Below are 18,039 nucleotides of genomic sequence, written 5' to 3'. Positions count from 1 at the left end.
GAGGTCCTTTCCAACCCAAACCAGGCCGTGGTTCTATGGTTGATGGGTGCTTTGCCACGAAGGAGCTGGGGATGCTGAGATGAGACTGGGCAAACTGGGAAGGGGTGGGGAGCTCAGATGCACTGGGGAGGAGGCCAGGGTCTACTGTGCTTGCTCAATGGAGGGATGAGCTGGCAACGAGTTAAGTCAAAAGCTGAGGAAGGGGGGGGGGGGAACATGTGGGGGCTTAAAATGGCACAGCACATCTCCCTGAGAGCAGACCTTGGGTCCCTCCTTCGTCTCCAACAAGTGATGCAAGGGAAGCACCCTCGGGCTGGGCAGTGAGTCAGGCGGGGGGGGGGGGCAAGTCCCACCTCCTGAGTCACTGCTGGCAGCCCCCCAGCTGCAGCCTCAGCACCAGCAGCAACCCCTGCCCGCTTCCCGCTTGTGGGGGGTGACGGAGTCACAGCCCCCACGGGAGCGGCTGCGAGGAAAAAAACCCTGACATTTTCCCAGCTGAACCTGAAAAAGAGAGAGAAACTGTCCCCTGGGTTGCTGACCCAACCAGAGAGTGTAGTCAGAGCTGCTCCCGGGATGAGCAGAAAGTGTCAGGTCCTGGCTTGAAGGCAAGTAATTTGCCAAGCAATTAAGACAGCTGAGACATTCTGGGAGTCATAGTTTGAGAGCTGCTCCTCAAGAAGTACAAAAGATCTTCCTCTGCTTTTTCTGATGAACTTCCAGGAGGTGTTTTTTTTTTCCCTCTGCTTGAGCTGCCAGAACCTCTGGCATCACCCCCTTCAGGCTGGCCCAAGCCCTCAGCAGTGATCACACACGTGGGGGCCTGTTGCTCCCATCCAAACTCACACAGGCTCATGGGAGCCTGTGGGACCAACGTTCAGAGGATGGATTGGACCTCAGACGTGAGGGATCCCAACCCCAGGAGAAGGAGATGCAAAGTGCTGTTGTTATTGCTTCGGGCTGCCAGGGCTTCTACGTGGCGCTTTGTGGGCTCGGATCAGGGAATGGGATGCCCTGTTGTGCACGTGGGTGAGGGGTGTCCCACGGGGGTGCTGAGCCTTTGCTGCCCCTCCATGCTGCCCTCATCCCCGTGCCCATACCGTGCCCCCAATGTACCACCATTTGGGGATGATTTCTTCCCTGTACTACACAACCCAGTGCATGTCTGCTGCTCCCAGGTGTCACCCTGCCAGCCTGTCCCTCTGCCCTGGGGCATCCCCTGGCTTTGTTTTCTTTTCCCAGACCTTCTCCTCAGAGATCCATCTGTTTTTCCCCAAAGCAGGCTGCTCTCCTGAATAGCAAGTGCCCAGCCACCAGCAGCTGAAGCCTCACTTGCTTTCCCTTGTGCACGGAACTTTCCACTTGTGCTTTTCATCTTCCCAGCCAAGGGAAGCTCCTGCTTTCCCCAGCCTCTCGCCTGCAGAAGAGTGAGGGAAATGTCTGCCCTTCTGTGTTCAAAGTCCCTTCCAAAAGCAAGCCAAGGGTGCACTGACCTCATGGAGTAAATATTTTCCATGACATCTCCTTCTGACATCTCTTTTCAGGCTCTGTACCTATAGCTGACCCAGCTCTGGGTTTGTAGCCAGCCTGAGCTCTGCTGGGACAGGGAACAGGGCTGTATTCTGGCCTTTCCTTGCTTCCTCCATGTCCCCATTTAATGTCACTGCAAATTAATAACATGAATGCTTCAGCCACCTTCCTGGATCACTCTCCAGGGATTATTTAGTGTGAGGGTGGTGAGACCCTCAACAGGTTGCCCAGAGAAGCTGTGGCTGCCCCGTCCCTGAAGTGTTGAAGGGCAGGTTGGATGGGGCTTGGAGCAACCTGGTCTGGTGGGGGGTGTCCCTGTCCATGCAAGGGGCTTGGAACCAGTTGAAGGTCCCTTCCAACCCAAACCAGTCTGTGATTCTATGGCTCTGCTGTCAAATGCAGTGGCTCATGGGTCAGTGCTGCTCCCCATAGACAGCAAATCATGCTGGCCTGCTGGGATTATACCCCCACCACATGCCCTCAGCCACCCAGAGCATTAACACACCTGGGGTGCTGGGATGCTGCAGACAGGCTCAATGCAGGTGTGAAGCATCCCTGGGCCAGAGGTGGGATGCAGGGAGGTCGTTATGAACTGGGAGCAACTTGTCACCAGGCAAAGGAGGAGACACTGATTGACTCTCTGTCCTTGCTGCTCACCCAGCTGAATGAGAAGAGGCAGATGATCCAACAGGTGTTTTCCTACTCCAGCTTCTTACTGCTCCTGCTGTGTTTCACCCTCACACACTCCTTCCCCCAACACTGCCTTTCTCAAGGGGACGGTCACACCTGGTGCTGATCCCTAGCAGGTCTTGGCAGCTGGGTTTACAAGGCAGGTACTGCAGAGCCCAGGGCTCTGCATGGATGAGGTCTCTTTTATTTGAACCACACCAAGCTGGTGGTTTTCTCCCACTGTTGGTCTGCCAGGAGGACACGCTGTGATCATTCTCCTGCCAGGGATTTCAAACCATGTGCTGGTTCCCAGGCCCAGCGTGGTCTCCTGAGAAGGACTGGGGCACTTCATTCCACTGCATATAGGATTAAATCCCATAGGACTGGATCCCTGCCATTCACCTCCTGTGGAACAGGGAGCAAACACATCGTGCTGCCAGAAATCCTGCCAAGCACGTGGCGCACGCCGGGAGGTGCCGAAAGTCACTGGTGTTGGCCTTGCAGGCCTGTGCCTTCTGTGCTGGCCGTTTAGGGAAAATCACCCCAGCAATTTGTGGTGGGTGTTTCAGGGCCCTTTATTTCTAGGGCCAGGTCTCACCTCCAGCAAAAGTGCCTCTGCAGGCCAGGCCAGGAGAACCAGTGTTTTCCCAGTTCCTCTGCATGGGAGAAGTGCTGCTCTTATCTATAGCATTATTACTGCTAGAGAGAAAATTAATATTAAACACCTATTAGGTTGGGTGGTTGTAGGAGCTCTTTTTTGGCTTTTTAGCAAGTTTGTTTGTTTTTTAACAATTCTCTTTTTGGCAGACAAGGAAGTGTTTCCCACTTGCTCCACGGTTTGCCTGGAAGCTTCGTGGGAAGGCTTAAGGATGCAGTGAGGTGCTTGGCTGGTCCAGCCCTGTGACTTCCAGATATTGTTGTCCACCTCTCATGCTGAAGCATCAAGTGTTCAGGCTGCTTCCTACAAGCTGGAAAAGAGGGTAAGATCATTTGCTCATGCCCTGCAGACACACATGTCACTGGCACATTTTTGCTTGCTCCCTGGAGGAGTCATGCATCCGTGCTCTGAAGCAAGTGCTACTCTTGCAAATCCCAGGGTGGAAGTGAAGGTTTTTACCATCACACTGGAAGGTGAGAGCTCAGGATCAGGAGAAATGGGACTCTGTTGGACATGGCAGGGTTTTGAGGGAGAGTGTTGCAGCCTATTAGCTGGATATATAAATCTCAGCTTTGCTGGAGGCCCGAGTCTTCCCTGGAGCTGCTGCTCTGTCTCCTCACATTTCTGGGGAGAGGAAGCTGTGGCTAACCTCACTGCAAACACAAATGACTTCTTTTTTTTTTTGTTGCTTTTTGGGTTGAGTTTTTTTGGTGTGTGTTCAGTTGGAACAATAAAACATCTGTTCCTGAGCCCAGCAGCTGGACCAAAATGAAGTGACGTTAGCATCAATTATCCTCCGGGATGGGGAGGCTGATGGGAGAATGGTGCAGATTTCCTCAGCACTGAATTAAAAATGAGAACAACAGCTTGGCTAGGTAGCTCGTGTTCCTGGAGGGGCTCCAGACCCCCTGCCTGCTCCAGCCCACTGCTGTGCACCACTGCTCTGTGCCAAACATCAGCCATGGGGTGAGTAGGGGAGATCCTATTTTGTTGGGTTTTTTGCAGCCATAGGAGAATAAAAACAGTTTGTGGGGGAAGGTGGTGACAGAGATGCACTAACCCAGTGCACATACCATGATATCAAATCAAAATGGTGTTTAGGGAGGCTGGGCTGCAGGGCTGGATGTGCAGCCACTTCCTGCAAGCCAGCCCCAGCTGGGACATCATGGGATCACATCATAGAATCACAGATTGGTTTGGGTTGGAAGGACCTTAAAGATCATCTAGTTCCAACCCCTCTGCATGGTCAGGGACATCTTCTGCTAGACCAGGTTGCTCCAAGCCCAGCCCAACCTGGCCTTGAACACTTCCAGGGATGATGGGGCATCCACAGCTTCTCTGGGCAACACGTTCCAGTGTCTCCCCATCCTCACAATAAATAATTCCCTCATATTGTCTAACCTAAATCCACCCTCTTCCAATTTAAAACTATTCTCCCTTGTCCTGTCACTACGTGCCCTTATCAAAAGTCCTTCCCCAGCTTTTTTCTAGGCCCCTTCAGGTGCTGGTACATGGTCCATGGTGGGCACAGGCAGCCAGCTGGGGTTAGATGATGCAGCATCACGTTCCCTGGGTACAGAAAGGGGCTATTAACGGGGAGAAAGAAGGAGGGAGGAGAGGGATGGAGCACAATGGTTCCAATTTGTTGGCAGTGGTGACCTGCAGTCCCTGGCAGCACCTCAAAGCAGCTGTGAAGTGCCAGCTGGTGGCGACGCTTCGGGCGCGTGATGCGGGCGCCTGACCCTGGCGTAAGGGCTGGGACACGGGGTGGGCACGGACCCCACTTCTGCCTGGGGCCCTGCAGAGGAAACCCAAGCTTGCTGCCATGGGCTGAGCCCTCCAGGGACCTGGTGGCTTTGCTTTCCAGGGCTCTCCTCAATACCATCTGCCCTCCCAGCCATGCCTAGGCAAACGTTGCCTCTTACAGGACTGCGTGCACACACGCACAAAATCCTCATCCTGAACAAGCTCACTAGGTGAAGGTTGTTTTCCCACATCCTGGTAGCACAGAGAGAGACCATGAGTGTGGGAAAACTCAAGAAAATTAGCAGGGAGCAGCATTTTTATGAGCGAGCTGCTTTATACCTGCGCAGCCAGATGCCTGAGTTACTTAATGCAGGCTTCAGGAAATAATTTGAGCTGCTGCAATGTTGAAGCCCCTAAAATAGCTTTTCTGCTCCCCAGGGAGCTGTGAGTTTTTAGGCTTGACAGCTTCCAGCACCCCGTGGGTGAGGTTAAAGCTGCTCCTGGCATGGAGCAGGGCTGGGGGAAAATGGGGCTTGTGGGGCTCAGTAACTCCAGTGATGCTGGTTGTGCTTTTTGGAAGGGAGGCGAGTGACTGGGGTGAGGAACAGGGGAGAAAGACCCCATTTGAGAATAACAGCTGGTTCTGAAAACCCAACTGCATCAAGCACCAATTTCATCTGGCTTCTTTCTTGAATGTCACGGGTACCATCATTGGACAACACGTCCACCACAGACACGTGTTCCAGGCTCCGTTGCTGTACGTTTGCTCACCTGGCTCCAGCTCTTGGGGGAGCATCACCCAGCAAAACACTGCTGAGAAAACCCCTTTGCTTGCTTGTCCAAGCCATTTTACTCTAATCCCTTATTGCCTTTGGCCTCCAGCCTTGCTCATATCAACAAGCCACACTGGGCCAAAACCACCCCGGGTGTCACGTCCGACGTGCATCACCTCTCTGCTCCAAGTCTGGGCTCTGCAGGGACTCCTGCCCTGGCCTCTCCTACCAGAAAATGGAGTCCAGCTGGGAAAAGTCCCCAAATCCTCACTCAGAAGAGACTTGGCAGAATTAGGAGCACAAGTAAAGGAAGCTTTGGCTTTAAAAAAATACCAAAAAAAAGAGATCACTTCGTCCCAAAGCAACTTTACTTACCCTGGTATGTCTAATTTCTGTTACTTTATGTACTGTACTTCAGCCTGTTTTCCCAAGCCTTACAAAAGCCACTGTGTCGTCACCCTGTTTGCCTGTCCCTTCCCTTAGTAACACGCTGAACTGGCTGGTTTTGGGTTGGTCTGGCAAAGCCATTAATTCCTTCCCAATATTCAGGTCTTTCCGGCTGCAGGAAAATAGGTGCCAGCGTTGGAGGTTGGGCTGATCTCTTGCAGGGAGAGAAAGGCTTTGTTGGGTCCCCGTTTTCCCAAAAACTCCTGGCTGGTGGTGACCCCCCCATCAGCTGGAGGATGGGGCAGCTGGGAAGGTGCTTCAGCTGGGAGGCTGGATGGGAAGGGCAGAGATCTGGAATGCCCTGTGCAAGATGGGGGAAGGTTATGGATTTAATAATAAAAGATTTTTACCCCCTCCTCCAAGGCTTAGGGAAGCTTTAGGATTAGGGAAGAGTATGTCAGCCAGATGCAAAACTTGGTAATCCCTTTGTGACAGGGTGAGGAGGGCTGTGCTGAGCCCTCAGGGGGGGTGTGCCTACAGGATGGGGCTGCCCTGCCTCTGAGCATCCCTTTGCCTCCCAGAAACAGCCTGGAGAGATGCCTTGGCATCCAGAAGGAAGGAGCTGAGATAAAGGCTGAGGTCCCCGCTGCCTGCCTGACTCTCCAGTGATCAATCCACGGTCTCTCCCTTTCTTCTTCTGACCCACTTTGCCAAGTTCTGCTTTTCCCAACCTGCTTTGTAGTCCTAAGTAATAGGAGGCAGATGCCCAAACATCTCCTGAGGAGCTGGACCTTAATCCCTGCCTCCAGCACTGGTGATCTGGCTCCCTGTAAAGCCCTCACATCTGCAAGGACTGAGCCTCCTGTGCGTCTCCTTCCCTTATCCAGGAAAAAACCACTCCCTGAGGAGCACAGGGTAGTGGGGAACAGGGTTTTGTGGCCATCAGGCAAGGAGCCAGTTGGGCCAGGCTGCAACATACAGCAGCCACTGATGGATCATCACCTGGAGGAGGTTTTGGGGAGCAGAACAGGACAGAAAAGCTGCAAGAGTGTGAGAAACGTGCGACGAGGCTGCCCACCCAGGAAAGAGGAGGTGGGGTAGGGGAGGAAGGGGAAAAACAAGGCAGGGGCAGCCTGAGGGGGTCTGAGGTGCTGGTGGGATGCCCCATGGTGGGCTGTCGGAAGGGACACATGGCTCTGCCTGCTCCTGGTGTCTCTGCTGTGCAGCTCCAGAGCTCTTCCAGCTGCTGTGACAGGGCACAGCCTCGGGCTGGGGTGAACAATGTCATCATAACATCTGCATCTCACCTCAGGGAGGGTTTTGTGCTCTGCAGGGCTCCCATTCAGCCCTGCCAGCCCCAACCCAGACTCAGCTGCCTTGGGCAGCTCGGGTGGCTGGGAGGGGGGTCAGCAGCTCTCCTCCCCCCAGTCCCCTCACCCCTTCATTTCAACACACCCCTCCACCTCCTGCTTGTTTGCACGGCTCAAAATGTTCTGAGCATTATCAATGTTTGCACTTTTGCCACTGTTTGTGCTAGTTGTGCTTTAAAGGCAATAAAGTCAAGCTTTGTTTGCTTACAAGGAAACCCTCATTAGACAAACCAGCCCTTGCCCAAAACCACGGTGCCAACCACCCCTAAACCACAGCACAAACAACCCCTGAAACACGGCACCAACCACCCCTGGAAGCCCTGGCCCTGCTCAGGCTCCTGGGGATGATGGCCCTGGAGGAAAAGGGGCTTTATGTGTGCAAACACCCCAGGTCCATGCTGTGCTTCACCCCACGGGAACTGGTATTACCCCCCAGCAAAGCCACTCCACCCCAGCTGAGTCCTGGGAGCACCACAGAAGCCAGTGGTGGCACTGGGAGATGCAGGTCCCATGAGTGCAGGGAGATGACCTGGGGTGTGCCCAGCCACCCACTGCCCCTGGGTGCTGACACCACCTCCCTCAGGTTGGCTCCAAAGTGCTGTCCCTGTCCCGTGGGTTAAACGTTAACAGGCTGGGGCCAGTGCAAGGCCAGATGAGTCTCAGAAGTGGCTCGGGGAAGGATGTTATTTCTGGAGAAATCCATACTAACAAAGCCCCCTCCACTCAGTGGAGTGAGTCCTCCTGCTCAGTGACCCTCATCCATCTGGCTGCTCCTCCAGCCCTTCTTCCATCATCCTCCTCAGCTGCTTTCTCCGGCACAGAATCACACAATGGTTTGGGTTGGGAGAGATCTTAAATATCATCTCATTCCAAGCTCCCTGCGTGGGCAGGGACACCTCCCACCAGACCAGGTTGCTCCAAGCCCCATCCAGCCTGGCCTTGGATACTTCCAGGGATGGGGCAGCTACAGCTTCTCTGGGCAACCTGGGCCAGGGTCTCACCACCCTCACAGTGAAGAATTTCTTCCTAATCTCATCTAAATCTCCCCTCTTTCAGCTTGAAACCATCACCACTTATCCTACCACTCCATGCCTGTGTCCCAGGCCCCTCCCCAGCTTTCCTAGAGCCCCTTCAGGCACTGGAAGGTGCTCTAAGGTCTCCCTGGACCCTTCTCTTCTCCAGGCTGAACACCCCAGCTCTCTCAGCATGTCTCCAGAGCAGAGCTGCTCCAGCCCTCTGATCATTTCCAAGGTGCTCAGCCTCTCGGGGGGCTGCCAGCTCCACTGCTGCCCCCCCCAAGCCCTCAGGACCACTCCAGCATCCTCGCCATGGGGCAGAGCCCATTGCAGGCTGGAAGGGTGACTGCAGCTGCCTGTTTTTCCTGGAAGGGCAGTGCTTCTTGCAACCAATCCCTCGACTAAGGGAAGGTATTTTTTTCCACCCTGCTGGGGCACATGGTGCCTCTCGAAAGAGCAGCTGCTATGGCTCAGCACCAGGAACAGGCTGTAAACAAGGTGCCTGCTGGTCCCCAGCTCCGTGGGGACAGCCTGGGGCTGGCAGGGGCCAGGCAAGAGCTGTGGACGAGGCAAAAGTCCCTCTGGGCTGGAAATAATGGCAGTGGCCAGGTCTCTGTGCCCTGAAATGTGGGTGCTGTGTGACAGTGCGTGGCAGTTAACCCTGCCCTCTCCTGGATACCAGCTCCTTTTGGGAAATATCCTGAATTTAGAAATGTTCCCCCCCAAAAATGCAAAATTGGGTGTGTGTGGTGTTGTGTTGTTGTGGGTTTTTTTTGGGGGGGAAGGTGGGGTGTATGTGTGTGCAGCTCACACAGACCTGTTGGGCTGGAGAGGATCTTGGCATCTCAAGCTGGATTTAGGATGCGAGCCACACTTCTTTGGAAAAGCAAGAAGGAAATCAAGGAATGCCACCTGCAAACCAGGACTGAAGCCCAGGGAAGCCCTGAGGGCGAGCAAGGCACATGGAGGAGCCCCACAAACTGCTTGGTAGGGACCACATTGGGGATGAAATCCCGTGGCTGTGGGATGCAGCCACAGGGGCAGGATGGGAGGGAGGGGTTCAGCATCACCCTTGGGTGTGCCAGTGACCCTGAGCTAGGGACAGCCCTCACTTCCCTGCAGCACTTGTGTATCCATGTTCACTGCTGGGTTTCATACCCCCCCACCCAGACTGGGGGTGTTTTCCAGCCCTGCTGCCCAGGAAAGATGGGGTGCTGCTGGCACAGTGGGGCAGCGAGCTACAGGAAGGGGACAGCTGTCCCACTCTGGCTGGTTTTGCCTGGCATTTGATTTATTTTTTTGATTGCTGATGGTGTTACCTACAAACAAAGCAAACAGTATGCCAGAGTCAGCTTTAAACCCATGTGTTGTGTTTACTGAAGGGCTGGGATCAGTAATGGGAAGCACAGCTGGGACATGGAAAGGCACAGTTTGCTGCATCCTTGGCCAGTGGGCACTGGCAGCTCCCTGAATTTCCCATTCCCTTTTTTTTTTTTTCTCCAGGGGGATCATTTTCCAGCTCAGGAACCAACAGACACAGCCTGTAATTTTGTGAACTTCCAGCTGCCCTCTCCATCTCGGATAGGATCTGCAGCTGTGAGGCACAGGTCTGGAAAGCTGCCCGGGATGTGCCTGGTGCCACCTGCTCCCACCCAGGGTGGGCTGAGCCCTGCTGGTGGGCACAGGGTGCCTGGCACTCAGGGAAGCTCATCCTTGTCCTTGGCTACAGCTCCCAGCTCCATCCTGCCCTCCTGGAACATCCCTCCACATCTCCTGCTGCTGCCAACTCTCCCCAGCTCACAGGTCTAGGCCAGTGCTCCCTGGAGTCCTCTGGGCTTTGCTGGTGCTAATTTTCCTAAGAAACTGTGATGCCAACATGTTGCAGCAGCCCCGTAGGATGCAGGCCTGGGGGACTCATCCTGCCTTACCCCAAACTGGGGCCTGAAGCATGGGGTGAGCTGGGGCAGGAGACAGCCTCTGCTCCCTGTGCCACAGCCTGACACCCGTGGGCAGGGAGCGTGGGGCAACACAAACAGCCCCACGGTGCTAACTGCTGCCCATAATCCCAGGATTATGTATTTACTGCTTGTTATATCCCTCTTCCAGCTCCCAGCTCCCATCCCTACCCCAGGCCAAACCAGTGCAGAGCAGGCCCTGGGATGCTCCTCATTAGATGCTATTTGTATTTTTCATACAACACATTTTTCCATGCAATTTAAAACACAGGACATTAAGGTCCAGCTCAGAGACCCGTGTCTTTCTGCCTCCCAGCCTCCAAACACACTCAGGGTGTCCCTTGGGATTAGAGGCTGAGGTCCCAAGGGGACCACTTCCACTGGGCTCCCTCTCAGCACCTTCACTTGGGATGGGTATAAAAAGAAAGGACCCATTTTTGAGGGGTGTTTGGAGCTGCTGGAGTCTTTTACTGGAGCAAATCCCTGATGGAGCAGCCCTCTGCAGCATCCATCAAAGTGCAGGTACCTTCCTAGGGAATGGCAGTATTTCAGTCCTGGATCTGGAGCTGTTTATGAAATTATCAGGGCTAGACAAATGGTGACTTTTGTTTCAGCAGACACGCTGTGTGCTGGAAACCTCATAGGAGATAAATCTCTGACCTGCTCATTATATTCCTCTTCCCTCCTCCCTCCCTGACTTCAAATAAACGGGTGTAAACGGGTCCCAGCTCTCTGAAGAGGTGGTGGTGAGAGATGGAAAGAAAGGAGAGGGAAAGGGCAGCAGAAGGCTCTCCCAGTTCAGCCACTGGAGGGTCCTGAGGGCCTCCTGATGTCACCATGAATGTATCTCCAAGATCAGGCTATTCCTTCCTTCCTACCTCCACAAGAGGGTTTGCTGAGGTCAGGGAGGTGGGCCCATCCAAAACAAGCCATTTTTGCCTGTTATTTGACTCTACTCAGAATAGTTGACTTAGGAGGATACTTGATCCATACAAAAATCTTCACAGGTGGTACAAAAGCAAGAAATAAAGGGGCTTGGGGTACGTAGGTGAGAGGGAAGCAGGGGGGATTTGATTTAATCTCATGCCATGGGCAAGAGGATCTACTAAACACAAGCTTACAGGCTTTTAAAAGGCTTTTGAAGGTGTCTTGCCTGCAGGTCAAAAGTCCTTTTGAGCTTTGCTTTAAACCATGAAGAACCCATCAGGAAACTGCAATGCAAAGCCTTCCATATACCTGCCTAGAGAAGGGGTTAAATAGTGAGGGGGGGTTTTATGCACAGCTTCATGTTTTCCTGCCTGTCTGAACACTTGGACACAGACAGTTTGGTCCATAGGTGTTTTGTCCATTAAAAAAAAAGCAAACTGGTCACGTTTGCAAAGAAGAAGCAGGAGATCAAGGACTTGCCTTGGTGCTGACTTGGCATGGCCATGCTGGTTAACTTCTCAAATCATCCAAATTATAAAAAGCACTTCTCTAAAAGAAATCATAAAAAGAATCCATACCTTGGGAGCTTTTCCATAGCAAGCAACAGAAACAAGCATCAATTTTCAGCTCAGAAAAAGCGGTCACGGTTGGTCTCTGCTCCCCCTCCTTCCACGTGACAAAAATGATTCAAATTCTTCCCATCTAATAGCCAGCACTGCGTCGGCTGAAGAGCAGATGCAGCCCTGGCAGGCACTCAGAAAAAACCCTAAATGAGCAAGTTTTTCTTCTGCTCCTCACAGCCGTGCCCCTCCTCGGTGCTCGCGTGTGCGTGGTGTAATCACCCTCCGTTTGTTTTTATGGCTTCAGCTCCAGAAGAGATGGGAATAGAAGCTACAATCAACTCCTCTCCTGCTGCTGGGAGCCACAAGAAAAATGGGGACAAGCTGGGTGCAGCTACTGCGCTGTCCCCTTGGGCTTTCTCTCTTTATAACTGAGATGCCCCAGATCAAACGTAACAGGTGCCAAATGGCAAAGGTGCCTCCACGGGAAGCACAGATGTTTGCCATGATCTGAATATCCACGACTGCTTCACTTCACCAGCTCAAATATATCACCCTTCCTGACTTCCTATTGTCTGGAAAGAGGAAAGCAAGCAGCGTTTGCCCTTTGAGAGAGCACTAGACCCCAAACAGCCTGGAAGCATCAGGGAGGCTGCTACACACCAACCCCATTCCCCCGAAACACGGACTGGGGTGGCACAACGTGCAGGAGCACAAAGGAAAAGATTCCTTGCACGGAAAGGAGAAGAAAAACATAACTCCTGCACCAGCAATTAGAAAATTCTTGAATAAAAACACTTGTGGCTTTTTTTTTTTTAGGTGATTCATGCAGTTCCTCTAGGGACAGGTAGGAACAGAGCGGTGACAGAGCATGTTGGTGCAACCCAGGTGCTGAAGACACAGTGTAAATGATGCCAGAGCAGAAGATGGGGGGTCCCTCCCCTTTCACCTTTGCACATGGCTGGTTTATGCCTTCCTCCCTCTCCCTGGGTACCACTGAGCTGCTGCAGACTGGCTCTTTGGGCTAACTCTCCAGGACCATCCCACCAGGCTAAGGGCAGCTCATCCTTCCACCCCAGCCACGCAACCCATCCGGCACAGCCGCCCTGTTCAGGCAGGCTGGGCACAACAAAAAGGAGCTGTTTGCAAAGAAAACCAGCCAATTTCCTCATCTCCCAGTGATTTATCTACAGAAGGAAAAGCTAAGCTCAGCCTTGACATCCTGCTTTTTATTCTGCTGGATTCTCCAGCCAGGCAAGCCAGAGCCTGAGGAGTTCAATGAGCGTGGCCGAGGTCAGACCACAAACCAGGGCTCAGTCAGTGCTGGTGCTCAGGAGCCTCCTGGCTGGAGGTTCCTGCAAGTGATTTATTTTTTGCCTGCTGTTTCCTTATTTTTAGTGCATGTGCTGGAGTTCCTCATTACTTCCAAAGAGCAGATTTGAGACTGCCTATCTCCAGGCTGGAGGGCAGGGTCGTGGCCTTGCAGGGCGGGTTGGGACCTGCCATGCACTTGGCTGGAGGATGCCATGGCTCTCCAAATGGTGGAGGTGCTTTTGCTCTTCTGCCTGCCACCACGAAGCAGCCAGACAGTGAGAACAGAGCTACTTTTTCTTTTGCATTGCCCACAGCAAAAGTCCCCAGTGTCACCCCAGAGCATCTCCCTCCCCAGCACTCAGGGAGCACCCAAAAGCCCAAGAGCGTGGAGAGAAGCTCCGCATGCTTGTGGGACCAGGGTCTATGCCTTGGCCCTTGCACAGCCTGAGCCTTCAGGCCATTCATTTTGGCCACCCTTGCCTCTAAGACAAGCTTGTTTGGAAAAGATTCATCTCTGGGACAGGGCTGCCCAGCACAGCTACAGCTCTGATCACACACCAACAAAAAAACCTCACCCCGAGTAGAATGGTGCAAGGGCTGGGGAGAACCTCTCTGCAAGCCATGTGCCAGAGTCATCTTTGCAGCCCTAGGAACAAGGACTGGATCCTGGAAAAGCTGCTGGAAGAGAGGCTGTACCATGGATTTTGAAGGGAAGGCAATGCTGAAGAGGCAATAAATAATGTTTGCATGCACACCCCGCGCCAACCTTCTCAACTCTTCACACTTTGGCACCCAGACATGGTATCCGGCCTCTGGGATATACCCTGCCCCACTACCAGAGGCCCAACTGGAGTCCTGTCCAACATGTCATTCCCAAAGTTTCCCCTCTGTTGATCTTACTTCCCTCTCTGATCCTCCTGCCCTACCCAGGTTGGCTCATGTCCGAGTGACCAGGACAAAAGATGGCAGTCAGGAGGGCATGGGAATCATAGGACAGAAAGCAGTAATTTACAGCTCCTCCTGCAGTGGTTCTGAATTCAAGGGGGTGGCTGGAAGGGCAATTTAATGAAGTGCAAAGAAATGGGCAGCATGAGATACCAAAGCTGGAAAAAATTCCAGCCTACCACTAAATAATACCCTTCTGACTGGGCACGTCCTGCAGTGTCTAAATCTTTCTTCCAAAGGATTAAATAAATCCCCTGCTTTTCCCATCCCTGCCAAACCAGGCTGTCCTCTGTGAAAGGTGGGTCCATCCCCCCATGTTCTCCACACTCAGCACTAAATAGATGGGAGCTTGTTTCAGGGTCATCCTGGTGGGTCTATCATGCCATTAACTGAAGAGGAGCAGGGAGCAAGGCCCCAGGAAGGTCACTGCAGCAAGGCACAGGGATGGGGATGGGGAGAGCTGCTTGTCCAGCTTCTGAATTGCTTTGCAAGAGAACTGGGATGGAGACGAGAGCCTGGTGCAATGAAAAGCTCTAGATACCACACGCACCTTTGATCCCATCTTGCTTCCAGGTCCTGGGGGCAAACTGTCTGTCAGACACTGATGGGACCCCTTTCTGCTGATCAGCTTCTACACAAATTAGTACATAAATTAGACTTGATATCGTAGCTGTGGACAGCAGTGACCAGGCCAATGGGGCAGAGCCAACATCCTTATTCCAACCTTTATTTGTTCCCACATCAGAAGGAAAGGAATGTGAGCAGCTCCTTTCCCCAGGTGCACTGAACATTGAGGTTGCACCACGCTGTGGGGTGGTGGTGGCCTCAGCAATGTCCCTTACAAGCCTGAGCAAACTGGAGGCACCCAGGGTGCTAGGGGCAGGCAGGGCTCCACACAGGCTGCTCACTCTTTGCCACTGCCTTGCTTTATGCCTTGAATGGATTTCAAAGCTCTTGGCACCACCTCTGAAAAGCTACAAGAACCCAGCCCTGGAAATGGGCTGTGGCTAGAAAGGCAGATGCTCTATCACTCCTCTTTGCTGGAGGATGGCTGGGAAGAGGAGGCCGAGGAAAGGAGGGTGTGTATTTCATGGTGACTTTGCTTTTGGGTGCCATGCCAGAGTATTCGGCAGCAGGGGAGGAGGGGCAGGTTATCCTTACTCCAAGAAAAACCAAGTCACTCCACCAGGGAAACCTCTGGGATTTAAAACTCAGTGGGACAGTCAAGGCTCTGGACCAGCACGGTGTGCCCTGCCCCGAGGTGGCTGCCCTGGAGCAGGTACAGCTCACACCATTGGCAGTGGGCTGAATTGCCATCACCCCGGGGCCATGCCCAGCTAACACCCTCCTGAACATCTTATCCCTCCCACAACCCTGATGGCAAAGCTGGGTCCTCTCCCCATCCCCACCAACCCTTTCCCATCTTCCTGGCATAAGGGGCTGAGCTCAAGCCCAGCCAGTCTCTACCCTGGGTGCCTCATGGGCACAGGGCTGTCCTGTGGTGAGGGACCCTCAGCCCACCCACATCCTGAACCAGCTCTAGCTGGCCACTGAGCAAGCTTACCTGAAGGCTGTATCTGTCTGACACCACCCATCATTCCAGCTCTGCCTTCTGTCCTGTCCGTGCTGGCAGGGCCTCAGCTGCTCGTCTGTGCCCTTGCAAGGATGGTGTCCATGTCTTTGAACCTTCCAGCTGTCTTTGATGGCTTTGAAACTTCCAGCTCCCTCCTCTAGCTGTCTGCTGGAGGTGTGCAGAGCAACAGTGGTGCTGGTTATCCATGCAAGGTGTGTGCCTTTCAGGCCAGATATCCTGTGTCCTGCTATAATTCAGTGGAAGCAAAGAGAAGGGTAGATGCTGAGGAGCAGATGAGGGCTGCAGTGCACAGGAGAAACACCCCCTGAAGTATCTTTTAAGAAATAACACCTGTTTATTAACAGAATCATAGAATCATCAAGGTTGGAAAGGACCTTCAAGATCAGCCAGTGTTGCCTGCCCCATATCCCTGCAGAGGGAAGATCCCGCAGGGCTGTGCTTGTCCCCCTCACCCAGCAATGCCCTCTCCCCCTGGGAGCTGCAATTCCTGGTGCAGCTGCAGTGTGGTCCCTGCCCAGCTCTGGCAGCTGCTGTGGGAGAGCTGCCACGGGATGTCCTGACCTGCTCCGTGCCTCCAGGGCCCAGCTTTCCTCACCCTACACAGTGTGTGCAAGAATCCTGGGGTTCAGCCTCTTCCCAGGGTGGAACACCATCAGCACAGAGGGGGACATGCTGCCCTCGCCAGCCTCTCCCAGCCACCCCACAATTTCCTCTGTTGTTCCCTGGGATGGCTGTGGTCCTGCACAAGCTCTGGTCCTGCCACTTACCCACGCAGCACCTGCAGGATCCAGCCTGTCTGCCCTTCATCTGCAGCCTCGCCACCAGCTTGCAGCAGTCTCTCTTTTCTCCACAGCCATTTGGGGCCCCTGGAGCCAGAAGAATGTTTGTCCCGTCCTCCCTCCAGCCAATGCTGTGTCCCGACACCCAAAATGACCAAGGGAGGATGGCAGCCCTCAGGAGGTGGCTGTAAAATGTTCTGATGTCAGGACAAGCCCATCTGGCAGCAATTTCCCTGCAAGTCATAAGCTGTGAGGTTACCTGACCTCCTGCTTTCCACCCTTTGCAGCAAGTCCTCAGTTTACCAAGATCCCACGAGGATTTGGTTGCGTTCAGCCGCTACACACCTTCCTGGGCCAAGGCTTCAGCAGGATGAAAATCAGCAGAGCCATCACTGCCCTTCATGCAGCAGAGCTCCTCCACCTCTCATCGGGCACTGCTGCATCTCAGCACAACTGTGCAGCTGAGCAGGCAAGATGGGACATGTTATCCTGTCTGTCCTGCTGGTTCCAGGTCTAAACATCTATCCCTAATGTCAAGGATGGGCACTGGCATCACAGACAGCCCCAATACTTCTTGTGCTCTTAAGCCCACCTTGGTGAGCTTGTCATTAGGTGCTACATCTTGGCATGCTAGTCACGAGCCCTATGCACAAGCCAGGAAAGACTGAATTGTGCTTAATTATTATTTTGTACCCAGTCGTTGTGGGGTTGCTAAGCCCAAGGGACCTGCAAAAAAAACCCCAAATACACAGAGGAGGCACATGGACCAGCAGCTCCCCTGCAAGGCAACCAAAGTCCTTCAGTTACACCCTGTGGAACCCAGTGTGTTTGGTGATTGTTTTTATCCCTGCACCTTCCCCAGCTGCTTCCCAGGGAGGCTGGAAGGGCAGCGGGATGAATCCCAACTGGCAGCTCCCACCAACCCCCCCGCCCCCCCCCTCACCCCAGCACCCCAGGATTTCCACCAGCCCAGCCTCCTGCTCTGCAAACACAGCAGCTGCTGCACGCACGGGAAAAGAGACGAGGAACAACAACAAAGCGAAGCGGAGAGAAAAAAAAACCCAAACCCTCGGAACAGGCAGGAAAGCCTGAAAAGCTGTGGTTGGACCCAGGGAGGATGAAGCCCTACTTTCCTTGCTCTGCCCTCCCCCTCCTTTCTCCTACAAAAAAACCCAACCAAACCACAACAAAACCCACTGATCTGCCTGCGATTAAAACCCACGGTTTCCCTGAGCAGCAACGAAACCTTATTTGGGTTTTATTAGGGGGTGGGCTGAGTTCCTGGGAAAGGACGAGGGGCTGCTTCCACACCCTGGCCCCTGCCTCCCCGAATTAAAAACAAAACCAAACCAAAACAAGGAGGACGTAGAAGGGGGAGCAGGAAAACACCCTGTTCCCCATGACTCCACCAGCTCCTGCCCCTCGCCTGCCGGCAGCGGAGGCCCTGGCCTGTTGGCACGGCACGGATTGGCCCGGCTGGTTGGGAAAAGGGAGCCCAGCTTGGTGTTACTGGGCAGACTTGGAGATTTTGGAGGGGGGATGGAAGGAGGGGGATACACAGAGAAGAGAGACGCGCGCCTGCGTCAGGAGGGGAGGGTGCACAGGGCTCGTTTTGTGATGCTGGATTCCAGTTTCGCCTCCGCCGGGATAACGGCGGCAGCTGCTCTCGGTGCCAGCGATTCGGGAGATAAAGGGGGGACAGGGATGGGGAGGGAAGGGAGGGGGGGTGTGTGTGTGTGGGGGTGTCCTCTGGCTCTGGGTTGGTGCTGGGCTATGCCGTGCCCGCCTGAATGTCCCCTTTGTGCTGCCAAGGGAGGGA

At 53.8% G+C, this 18,039-nt stretch overlaps 2 long non-coding RNA genes across 2 annotated transcripts; one reads left to right on the top strand and one right to left on the bottom strand.

The window, feature by feature from the left end:
- Positions 1-2,938: 2,938 nt before the first annotated feature.
- On the bottom strand, positions 2,939-16,676 carry LOC127386956 (uncharacterized). Its single transcript, XR_007890020.1, has 3 exons — positions 16,209-16,676; positions 15,412-15,667; positions 2,939-3,164 (listed from the first exon to the last, which is right to left on the bottom strand). It is a non-coding gene; the product is annotated as an uncharacterized LOC127386956 (long non-coding RNA).
- LOC127386958 (uncharacterized) lies at positions 8,940-10,824 on the top strand. The gene is made up of 2 exons (XR_007890022.1): positions 8,940-9,133; positions 9,650-10,824. It is a non-coding gene; the product is annotated as an uncharacterized LOC127386958 (long non-coding RNA).
- Positions 16,677-18,039: the final 1,363 nt, after the last annotated feature.

The sequence above is a fragment of the Apus apus genome, chromosome 7 (genome assembly GCF_020740795.1).
Source record: "Apus apus isolate bApuApu2 chromosome 7, bApuApu2.pri.cur, whole genome shotgun sequence".
Lineage (NCBI taxonomy): Eukaryota > Metazoa > Chordata > Aves > Apodiformes > Apodidae > Apus > Apus apus.
The sequence above is the reverse complement of the archived record's forward strand: the minus strand, read 5'-3'. Positions and strand labels throughout refer to the sequence as shown.